We start from the raw sequence: 8,950 nt of genomic DNA, 5'->3' as shown, positions 1-8,950 counted from the left end.
CCAGTGGGGTGACCTTGAGGGGACTCCTTTTTCTCTCTGAGCTTCCAAATGCTCATCGATGAACTGGGTTCACGATGCCTACCCACAGCCTTGGGGCTTCTCCTTTCCTCCTCCTTTTCCCTCCACGGGTCTGTAAGGAAGAGGAGTTAGAGGAGCACGGCTGCCTTTTCTTTTCTGCAGCCCCTCCACTCTTGCCGGCGAGGTGCTGGGCGTCCTGCAGCTCAGGGACAGTCACCGTCTGCAGGGTGGCCTGGATTCGCATGGTGCAGTAAGAGAAGAGGGGCCCCCGGGAGCACGCTGTCAGCTCGGGGGGGGGGGGGTCACAAGGGCCTCTCTGGGCATCAGGTGAGCTGACGGGGCACCCCAAAAGCACAGGGCTCTGCAGGGGGCCTGTGGGCACTCTGGGCTGGTGGCATTGCCAGCTGCTGCAGGGTCTGCAGGAGAGGAGCCACGGGCGCCCCCTGCCGCTTCATAGTCAGACAGCACTGAGCACCAGGACAGACGCCTCTCCCCCACCGGGCCCCTGGACTTCCCCTCTGGGTGGAGGGTGAAGGGGGCACCCATGCCAGGCCCCCACTGCTCCTCCTCACTCCTTCAGGAGCCCATGTCCTGGTTATCAAGGCCACAAGTCACTGACGGTGGCCGCTGGACAGAGAGAGTCAAGGGCAGAGAACTTTCCTGATGTCCCTTAATTCACCATGTGGGCAAGGAAGAACTCCTTGGAAGGAGGCAGTAGAGAGGAGGGAAAGGCAGGAGGAGGGGGCCCGGCCGAGGGCTGTCATAAGTCCCGCAGCACAGGAGCCCAGAGCCCAGCGTCTTTGTCCCCTGGCCACCAAATGACCAAAGCCCTCAGGCTTGGGCAGGTGGCTTGCTCACTCAGTCTCTCAGGTCTGGGTTCGGTGCTCCACCTACTTTTCTAATATCCCTCTGGGCCCCGAAGAGGGAGGTAACATTTTACATGACATTCAAGAGTTGAGCATGATGTTGGGAAAGTGTTTTGTTCATTCACAATGCCACCCTCACAGGACCACTGTTCGCTCCGTCTGTTGTATCGGGCCTTCAAAGGCTGGGTCATGGCAGAAGATTCATAGGTTACAAAGCCTGAGAACAGAAGATATAAGCTCACAAAAGAAAGTCACACAGCCAAAACATAATGACGTTTGAATGAGAGGAAATGAATGGTCTAGAGTCAGAGACGAAGAGAATGAGACAGAGACCTTCTGCCAAGAGCCCTACCATTTGTCCCTCATGCTTGGCAGGAAGAGAGGGGGGAGGCCTGGATCCCTTTCTGATGTGTTTTGTTTCCATGCAAAGTGTGTGCGTGTGCACGGGTGCGTGTGTGTTGCTCGCGGAGTGCAAAAAATGCCTGCGTTGGGTTGGATCCTGGCTGAGCCGGCTGCGTCCGGCAAGCACCAGCTACAAGTACGCGTCAGTGTTCCCCTCGGCGGTGGCCAGGGAGGCCCGGATGCGGTGCCGGCCCCCCCCCCCCACCCTGCAGCATGAGTGTGCACCCGCATTCTGCTGCGTCACACCGGGCTCTGCACCGGGAGAGGAGCCAGGCCCTTCCTGGAAGGAAGGCATCCAGAGCCCAGAGGCAACTTCTCTTCCTCTAGAGCCGGGGATGGGATTCCTCAGCCCTTCCGAATGTTACTTCACCGCAGGGAGAGCCTGGCCTGAGCATCGGAAGTCGTGGGTTCAAGTTCAGGCCCTGCCTTGAAGTGAAGCACACCGTGGGGCGAATTCATGCATTCATCCCTTCATCTAAGTATCTGTTTAACAAACGTTCGCCGAGCACGTGCTATGCACCAGGCACCGTTCTAGGTGCAGAAGCTGCAGCAGTGAACAAAACAACTCCCCACCCACGGGAAGTGTACATTCCAGTGAGAACAGGCAACCTGCCACGCGGAGAGGAAAGCGGGCTGGGGGCGCAGAGCGAAGGGGTGCGATCTGTTAGACTGGTCGGGGCCGAGGCGGCTCTGTCAACTGTGGGCCAAGGGATTTCTGAACAGAGGGGTGAGCTGGTACAAGGCATGGGACAGGAGCGAGCTTGTGTTTGAAACAAGGCAAGGACGGTGGCGTCCTGTGGCCGGAATGGGGTGGAGGCGCGAGGTGGCGGGCCAGGCCGGAGAGAAGGGTGGGGGGCAGGCCGCGTGGGCCGTGTGGGCTGCAATGGGAGTTTTGAGTTTTTCTGAGAGGGACCGGAAGCTCCTGGAAGGGTTGGAGCAGGGAGACGTGCTATGACTTGCATGTCAAAGAGACGGCTGGCTCTTGGGCGGGGAAGACTTTGGTGGCCTGCGGCGGGGCGGGTGGCAAAAGCAGGTGCAAGGAAACCAGTGAGGGAGTCCGTGTAGAGGCGTGGGGACGCATGTGGTGGGCTGAAGGTGCGGGGTGATGGAGAGGCTCCAGGACAACGCGTGGGTTTGTGGCTGAAGCAAATGGTTGGACAAGGACTCTATTTACTGAGTGGGGGCAGGCTGGAGAAGGGAAATCAAGGGTTCAGTTGGGGGCTCTGTAAATCTGAGCAAATCATTTTCTGTCCTCTCTTCTAGCCTCTCCTTCTCACCTATACAACAAAGGGTAGTGTAGGCCACCAGCTGGTCACCAGGCTGTCCTCCATGATGATTAGGGCTATACCTTCTTTAATTCTTCCACATTCCCATGTCTTTTAAACCTGCAAATATATTCTGAATTCAGAGAAAAGAAGCAACAAGAAGAGAGGAAGAGAGAGGGGGAGAAGGAGAGAAAGAAAGAGAGACCACAAAAGCAGGTCCCTGTATCCGACAAGGGCCCTGCCCATGTTGATGTGCTGACAACCATGGCAGAGGGACCAGGGTAGGGGGCGAGGGGGGGTGAGAGAGCACAGGCCACGGATGAGGGAGAATCACCAAAAATGTGTGGCCAGAGTCTGATTCGGGTTGCAATTCCTACATCACTTAGGCTTGCACTTTAGAAGCTTCATGGGCTTCTGAGGAAAAGATTTTAGATTTTCAATTGCAAACCGCCTCAAAGTTTGTGAGCTGAGCCCAACAGGTCAACCTGTCCGAACCCTCAGTTGCCCCATTCTACCATCTCTTCAAGTGAGAAAACTCTATGATTCTGCCACTTTGAAGGAGAGAGGAAAAAAAAATTCCTGTAGAAGTCCAGGAAGCTTGAGACTTGAAGAGGTAGTTTCTGAAGGAGTTCTGCAAATACTTCTACACAATACGTTACTTATTGGGCATTTACCATGTGCCCAGGGTTGTAGACACAACCTTGAAAATAGGGATGAAATCTCTTTCTCACAGAGATTCCACTCTGGTGGGAGATGATAGATGATAGATGATAGATAGATAGATAGATAGATAGAATATATAGACAGACTGATAGAAAAAAGGAAGGAAAGAACGTCCAGGTGGTGTTTAGAACCATGGAGAGACTTAAAGCAGAACAGGAAGTTGAATATATCAAGACAGGGGTGAGGAGGGAGTAGGGACCAGTGATAACTAGTTTGTATAAGAAGGGTTAGGGAAGGGGGTGCCTGGGTGGCTCAGTTGATTGCATGTCTAACTCTAGATTTCAGCTCAGGTCATGATCCCAGAGTCATGGTATTGAGCCCTGCATGGGGCTCTGCCCTGAACCTGCAGCCTGCTTGGGATTCTCTCTCCCTCTGCCTCTCTTCTCCCCAGCTTGCATTTGCACCCACACATGTGTGCGTACTTTCTCTTAAAACAAAACAAAACAACAAAACAAAACAAAACAACAAGAAAGGTTAGGGAAGGTCTTCAGAAGACACAACAAGCAAAAGTCCTGAGGCGGAGTCATGCTTGGAATATTCTAGAAGAGTAAGGTGTGACTGGAGGTGGGAGTGAGAAAGGAAAGGTGTAGGAGGTAGGTTCAGGGAGCTCGGGGGTTGCAGATGGTTTGGGTCTCTGGATTTTAGGATGAGTGGGATGGGACATGACTGGAGGATTGTGAGTGGAGGAGTGACGTGACTTGAAAACTGGAGGGGACTTGGTGAGTGGTGCACGGAGACCAGAAATCCCTAGGGCATCAGACACCATGTCAAGATATTTGAAGCTGTAAGGCAATCAGGCATATTTGTTCCACCAAATGCCTAAACCAAAATCATCGGGCCTAAATGAGAAGCCTGTACCAATGTTGCTGGAGGGTTCATTCACTTGTGTCCTGAAAGGTTATTGTTGTCCGTTATGTGCCACACACTGGGGACACAATGGAATAAAAGACACTCTGTGTGTGGGGGGGGGAGGGGGAACAAACAGGCTAGAATCCAAATCCAGGGTCACGGTAGCAGATAATGTGGGAAGGGGGGTGATAGGAGCCAAGACCCTGGAGTCCTCAGTGAGAGAATAAAGGTAGTGGCTAACTTTCACCTGAGCCCATAGAATTAGTCTATATAGACAAATAGCCTTGGTAACCATTAAAAAGACAGAGAGATAGTACATGAACCTTACAAACTAGTAAGGAGGGGGAAAGAAATAGAAAAAAAAAAAGAGAAAAAAAGCCCTTAATTTTTAAAAAGGCAAGATGCTGGGGCAAAAGACAGAAAAAGGTTTGGAAAATGGGTCACATGGAAAGCACAAGCGTGGCAATCAATCTAAATGTATTAGTCGAGTCAAAAGGCCTCCATTTGTTTTTAGAAACTCAGCCATTTACAAGAGACAGAGTTATCAACAATGTAAAGATACAAATGGGTGGAAAGCTAACTGGCGGAAAATGATATGCGAGGGCAGCTAAGGTGGTGTTCCAACATTAACATCAGACAAAAGCAATGTTTACGCAAATGTTTACGACAGTTCAAAAAAAAAAAGTCACCTTATAATGATAACATCTTCAGTTGACTGGGAAGACATAAACTCTAACCCTGTATGACCCTAATAATATGGTCTGAAAGCATATCGAGAACCAGTTGTCGATGCTTTAAGGAGAAATTGAAAAATACACGCTCGTAATGGGAGATTTTAAAACAACTCTCTCAGGAAATGTTGGAAAATGCAGCCAAAAAGAAATCTGAAATGGATACAAACTTTAAGCAGCACACCATCTAACTGACATGCCTTACACCTTGCATCCGAACTCGTACAACCCCTTGTGTGCACTGACCACTGGAGACGCTCAGAGCGAAAAAGCTGGCCTCCACGAGTATCCACGGATTGAGGCCTTCAGACCCATCTCTTGGACTCCGGTGCAATCTATTTATAAATCAGTAATGAAAACATAACTAGGAAACCCAATATGTTTGAAAATAATACTTTTTAAAACATCTAAGTACCTCATGGGTCAGCGAGGAAATCGCAGTAGCAATCAGAAAACAGAACTAAAAGAAGATGAAAATACAATTTATTAACACCTGTGGAATTCTACTAAAAGGGTATTAAAAGGAAATTTATATGCTTAGAAAAGAAGACACGCTGAGGAGTTCTGAGCTAAGCATTTAAGAAGGTAAAAAAAATAATAACATTAGAGTAAGCCTGAAGGAAGTAGAGGGCAAGAAAGCTATGAGCAGAAATTAACGAAAAACATACAAAGATGAACAAAACACACAATTACTCGATAAGTCTCATCAAGAAAGAATACAAATATATCAGAGTTTAAATAGATAATTAAGTATTATGAACAATTATTTTGCCAGTAAATCTGAACACTTGGATGAAATGGGAGAATTCTTAGTAAACTGTAAATTAACAGGAAGCTCAGGAAGAAGTAGAAAATCTGAATATCATTTACCCCTAAAAGAAAAATTAATAGCTTCAAATCTTCTGACAAAGAAAACACAAGGCCCAGTTGGCTTTTTACGTGAGTTTTACTAAAGTTCCAAGCAAAGAGATCATCCCAGTTTCATGAGAATTGACTGGAAAAAGAGAGAGAGTGTTTTCTAACTCTGGTGAAAAAAGGCACAGCGGTAAAATTTTAGAGGACATCACAGGAGCATATCTCCATGACGTTAAAAAACAGGAAGGATTTCTTACACAAGACACAAAATGCGTTCCATTCTAATGGAGAAAGTCGCTGAAAGTTCACCGACATGAACATGGAGAATTTAGATTGGTGCTATCACTTCAGAAAATATGTTGACATTACCTCACAAATTTAAGCATGTGTGTGTGTGTGTGTGTGTGTGTGTGTGTGTGTGTGTGTGTATCCTTTGAACCTGAGAATTCACTCTTATGTATATACCCTTAAGAGACCTGAGTGCATTCAGGGACGCCCGGGTGGCTCGGTTGGTTAAGCGTCCGACTTCAGCTCAGGTCATGATCTCACAGTTGGTGAGTTCGAGCCCTGCGTTGTGCTCTGTGCTGACAGCTCGGAGCCTGGAGCCTGCTTCGGATTCTGTGTCTCCCTCTCTCTCTGCCCCTCCCCTGCTCATGTTCTGTCTCTCTCTCTCAAAAATAAAAATAAAAACAAAAATTTTTTTAAAAAGGCCTGAGTGCATTAGAAGACACATACAAGAATGTGTATAAAAGCAGTTCCAATCACTAGAGCTAGAAACAACCCGGTGCGCACCTACAGTAACGTAGATACGTACAGTGGCAGGGGTTCGCTGTGGAATATTCCATGACAGTGGGAAGGAACACACCTCTGCCGCCCACGCCCACATGGAAGAGCCTCAGAAGCACGCTGTGGACAAAAGCCAATCCCAGAAGACTTCACATGGGATGATTCCATTGACATAAAACTCGAAAACAGGCAAAACTAAGAGACATGCAGGTGCACGCAAGTCGTATTTTGTGGGCTCTAAAATCAACTTTTTCACATTTTAATCTCTCTAAAACAATGGGGATGCACGGGGCACCTGGGGGGCTCAGTCTGTCAAGTGTTGACTCTTAATTTCGGCTCAGGTCATGATCTCGTGGTTCCTGGGTTTGAGCCCCGCAGCTGGCTCTGTGCTGACAGCACAGAGCCTGCTTGGGATTCTCTCTCTTTCTCCCTCTCAAAATAAACATTTTTTTTAAAAGAAATGAGGACGCATCTGATAGTCAGTGGTGATTTGCAATTATTTGCAATCATGAAAGCACCTTTTCTTTCTTGGACGTGAAATCATGATTCACTTCACAACTGTTAGGGGCTTAGGTTCAATGAAATATGACAGGTAGTCAAACTGTAAAGAAAAGCAGCTGAATGGCTCACATAAAATCAGGGAGAGAGGGGGCTAGGGAACAGAACGGGCACCTAGGATTCTAAAGTACCGGCCAAGTGCTATTCTTCACCTAGGTAGTATATTAGCATCTGTTTTATTATTATTCTTTAGATACTTTCAACTCCCACCTGTGTGATATCTTTCAAAGAAAGAAGAAAGAAAGAAAGAAAGAGAAGAAGGAAGAGAGGAAGGAAGGAAGGAAGGAAGAGAGGAAGGAAGGAAGGAAGGGAGGGAGGAAGAGAGGGAGGGAGGGAGGAAGGGAGGGAGGGAGGGAGGGAGGGAGGAAGGAAGGAAGGAAGGAAGGAAGGAAGGGAGGGAGGAAGGTGTAAAGAGGAAGCTGGTCAGTGAAGAGAGGCTAAGAGGGGGAATGACAGGTGTAAGAGGAAGAAGGGCACGCTACGCACAATAAATGGAAAGCTGTCCCCGAGAAGGCAGGTTGGCATCGCTCCACCGCACGTGGAGAAATCCTCAGACACTTCCTCTACTCAGCAAGAGGGAGGAAGGAAAAGATGGGTTTATGGAACTCGTGGTGGGATGCCACGCACGTTGTCCCCGTGATGGTTTGTCATTTCTTGATGAAGAATGTCTCTATGGGGCGGGGGGAGCTATCAAGAAAGGCAGCGGTGGAGGCACGGCCCTGGGGAGTAGCTGTCCAAGACTCCAACCGCTTATTCGACAGCTACGGCGCACCAGATTACTAAATGAGCTTTTGACGTCCTTTATTCTGTTTATTCCCCTCATCAAGGGAGTGAGGCACATACTCTGTCATCGTGCTTGTACTGCCTTCCCAGGGTGGCCATACCAAAATACCACAGGCTGCATAGCTGAAACAACAGGAAATGATTTTCTCACGGTTCTGGAGAATGGAAACCCAAGATCAAGGTGCTGGCAACATTGTCTTCTCCAGAGGCTCCGCTCCTTGGCTCGCGGGTGGCCTTTCCTCCCTGTGCCCCTGCCCAAGTGCCTCCTCCTCTTCTTACAGGAACATCAGTCCTAATGGCCCAGGGCCCACCCAAATGGCCTCATTTTAACTTGATCACCTCTTTTAAAAATTTTAATGTTTATTTATTTTTGAGAGAGAGAGAGACAGAGACAGAGTGTGAGCAGGGGAGGGGCAGAGAGAGAGAGAGAGAGAGAGAGAGAGAGAGACAACAGTCTTCACACTGTCAGCACCAAGTCTGATGCGGGGGTAGAACTTGTGAACCGTGAGATGGTGACCTGAGCCGAAATCGGATGTTCAACCGACTGAGCCACCCAGGCGCCCCTTGACCACCTCTTTAAAGGCCCCACCTCCAAATACAGACACATTCTGAGGCACTGGGGGGTGAGAGCTTCTGTACGTGAATTTTATGCGTGTGGGGGGGGGGGGACGCAATCCAGCCCATAACCACGCCCATAAAAACATGGAGATACAGAGAGGGGTGAACAACTTATTAAGGGCAGTTGTGCGACAGCGAGATGCAAGGGCAAGCAGGTCACTTAAATGGCTGAATACCAACCACTGCAGTATAAAACAGTCCTGTGGCCAGAGTGGACATGAAAGGAAAAATCTTTTGGAGAATAAAAACAAACAAACAAACAAACAAAAACTTGACCAGAATAATATCAGACTTATCAGCATATCAGAATATCAGTAATATCAGACTTCTCAGAGCTAGGCGCTCTGTGCCTACAAACAGAAAGGAGGGACGACTCTCTCCCAGGCTCCCTTTGAAAGCCTGAGCCTTAAGCAGAAAGACTGTGATGGCTGGCCACCCTTCTCCCAGAAGCCAGATTTAAGTCCCGGGCTGAGGAGGGTGCCACCTACTGGGCTCT

The sequence above is a fragment of the Panthera tigris genome, chromosome C1, assembly GCF_018350195.1.
Source record: "Panthera tigris isolate Pti1 chromosome C1, P.tigris_Pti1_mat1.1, whole genome shotgun sequence".
In the NCBI taxonomy this organism is placed as follows: Eukaryota; Metazoa; Chordata; class Mammalia; order Carnivora; family Felidae; genus Panthera; species Panthera tigris.
The sequence above is the reverse complement of the archived record's forward strand: the minus strand, read 5'-3'. Positions refer to the sequence as shown.